This window comes from Carya illinoinensis, chromosome 3 (assembly GCF_018687715.1).
Source record: "Carya illinoinensis cultivar Pawnee chromosome 3, C.illinoinensisPawnee_v1, whole genome shotgun sequence".
NCBI lineage: Eukaryota > Viridiplantae > Streptophyta > Magnoliopsida > Fagales > Juglandaceae > Carya > Carya illinoinensis.
Window position 1 is genome coordinate 43,155,033 of NC_056754.1, and position 3,315 is coordinate 43,158,347.

General features: G+C 34.7%; 1 pseudogene across 1 annotated transcript; it reads right to left on the reverse strand.

Moving 5' to 3' along the window:
- Nucleotides 1–431: 431 nt before the first annotated feature.
- LOC122304831 lies at nt 432–866 on the reverse strand (annotated as a pseudogene). The gene has a single exon (XR_006241001.1). The product of XR_006241001.1 is annotated as a 60S ribosomal protein L14-1-like (transcript).
- Nucleotides 867–3,315: the final 2,449 nt, after the last annotated feature.

The window sequence follows — 3,315 nt, forward strand, 5'->3', positions numbered from 1 at the left end:
GTTTTTCATTAGTTGAGGTTTAAACTTGACTTGGGTTGGATTGGATTGCGCCTAGTCTTGATATCATGGACACATTGAGAATTGAAGGAATGTAGTTTACTTGTTCAGTAGTTATACCTCTTAACATTAGTTGCTTTATTCCTCAAAATACCAAACCAATTGATTCTTCACATATAACTTGATTTGATTTGAAACACTCACCAACATATTTTTCCATTACTAATAGATTTTTTTTTTTTTGTTTTTGTTTTTTTAAAGAAAAGTGGATGAATACCCACACTAAGTTTAAAATATTGAGTAACATGAACATCCAGATAAGAAAAGGTCTACCAATAAAACTGACTATCAATTAAGTCTTGTCGGAAATATATAAAAACTCAAGCTGCTTTGAAACTCTGATTTCATTGAAACAATCTCATCATCCAAAAATACAACAGCAGAAAATTCATAACAAAATTGGGAAACAGATATAAAAACTATGCTTAGGAAGCATTCTCCTTTTTCAGTTTTGCGAGCTCTTGCCTTACCAGTCCAGCCCTCTTAATCTTTGCCAACATAAGTTTGAACCTATCAAAGTCAGTTAGAGAAGCCCTTCTCTTCTGAACAATTAACTTTCTGCCCCAGGAACTATTCTCCCACTTTTTCTTAACATCAGCTTTCTCCATAGCATCAAGCAATTCCTTCTTCTTAGGAACCCTCTTAATGTCAATTTTAAGGTCAGTGAGAGAGAGCCTCTTGAAATTCATTTGGGATCTTTCCATATCAGGGGCATCCACGAGAGCTCGGTTCTAGTTGATGACATTGACGATGACAACGAGTTTGCCATAGTCTTTGCCGTAGTTGACAAGGGTGACCCTCCCGATCATTTCACCCAGCAGGGAAAGCAAAAAGCCCTCTTATAAAACCCACGGAGGGAATTAATTAAATGTGGTGCTGAAGTTGACAACAAGGCCAAAATGACACCCATTGATCTCTTGAAATGTACCTCTCGTGATTTTGGCTTTTGGCTTATTCAATGATAAAGGATCTGTGAATAGTTTTAATTTCTACACATACTCTAATCCCCTGGATCCTCATGTGTATGCTGGTTGTATTTAAAATATGTGTCATCAATTAATATAATTAATGATAATAAAAACTTAAATTCAAAGTAGCATGAATATAGTCCTATAGACTAATAATATAACTTGTAGAGTTCGGAAACTGGAAGCATGCTACTTCAAATATAGATATACAAACACGACGACTAGAAACTATTATTTTCTAGTCAAGGTATTCTGGAAGATGTGAACAAAAAAAAAAAAAAAAAAAAAAAAACTGGACAGACCTACAATAATCTACCAATACTTGTCGAAAATAACTTTTGTATTAATCTATATATATATATGTTTTTGTTTTTCAAAGTGTACAACATACTTGCCCAAACAGTGCAAAGTTGCAAACTAGGCCCGTTCGTCCAGTTGGCCTGGTTTGGGAGAGTACAAACTAGTGAATTTTTTTGCATATTTTTTCATATCAACTTATGAAAATACACTAGATCAGATGGGGTTGAGGGGCATATTTAGAGAACATCCTAACATCGTCCATACTGGAAAGATCCCACTTTTTGAGGTGCTTCTTCTATCATAATTAGTTCCTCTTCACAATGAACTTCATAATTAGTTCTATCATAATCTGTTATATCTATATATAACTAACTAACTATAGATAGTTTAATTATGAAACACGTAAGTAGTACTGCATGCATCCTTGTTTGAAACTAATTTTGGCTATATATGTACATATTTGACTAACTTTCACTCAAATTTACACAGTGGCCGCTTGATGATCAAGGGATAACATTCCTTATTTCAAGCGATTAATTAAATATTTCAAACCCCAAGTAAATATAAATTAGAAATTAAAGTTCAAATAGGTTGAAGAGTTCTATACGTACAAGTACTAAATCTTTCAAGTTTCAGAAGCTACCTACACGTAATTATTTAATAATAATATTCTAAAATATGTGTTAGACCAATTAAGTACTTGTATTAATCCAAGGTAAGCGTGCTAGGACAATATATATATATATAAATGTCGTATATAACAAATTTTGCAAGAATAGCTGGCTATGATCTATCTCGGTTGTTTCCAACTTCGTATATGCAGAAACTGATCAGGAATATATGTTGAATATGAGACAAGAAATGAGAAAAAGTATGATTAATTAATTAGACTTCTCTCGTAATTATTAATAGCTGATAGATAGCTACTTGTTCCTGTGTGGCTAGGCTTTTAACCATGCAGTAGGTCAAAAGGCTGAATTACTTTGGGTGTCCTGTTTTTAGTACTCATCGACATTGGTGGGGTGAGTAGCTGTACATAATTGAGCTATATGTAAAAGATCATTTTTAGGCCAAATGGGCAAATTCCCCAAATTCTACTGAATGGGTAGCAGCTTATACTTTTTCCTCCTAGTGTTTAAAAATGTGTTTAGAGCGGCAGACGCAGGGAGAGTCTCATAGAGAGACTCAGGGACCTGCATAGTTAATATTTGGCCATGAACCATTTTTTGTGAATTTTGATAAGGAGATGAAGGTGAAAGTAATATACTTTTCACAAAATGCCTCCTACTTAGTTAATATTTTGTTTAGGGTCTAATGGTGTGGGGTAGGTAGTGTAAGGTTAGGTGTTGTGGATATTTTGTAGCTTATGCCATTTTACATTTCTGTTGCCACCAACTGCTCACATGGAAGTTATTGGTCATTGGATGTCAGGTCAAACTACTACAACAAGGTAAGTAATGTCCTACACCCATAGGCTTTTTTATGTTCTGATTTGAATTCTTAACGATTAGCATTGCATACTTATTTCCATGTTATGATTGACTTCGATTGAATAGTTTAAGAAAGAAAATCATCCCTCTTTGGTGCTATTGCAGTTTTGATTTCTCCTAAACCATCTGGAATCATATATCCAGCTATATATGAGGCCTATTTCGTATCTCTTCCTTTTTTTGTATCACTTAGTATCTTTCTGTTAAAATTTCCTTGTTAAGAGCTTAAAAATTCTGTCGATTAGTATAGACTGACTATTTGGTTTTATCAATGAAGCGTCGAATGATGGTTTCCAGGAAAATGACGAGTAAGAAAATTCAGATGAAGAGGATCGACAACACCACAGCACGGCAAGTGACTTTCTCTGAGAGGAGGAAGTGCATATTTAAAAAGGCTCTGGAGCTCTCAACTCTCTGTGAGGCTAAAATAGGGCTCATTGTCTTCAGGGCTACCGGAAAGCTCTTTGATTACGACAGCCCAAGGTTTCTCTCCCTCTCTC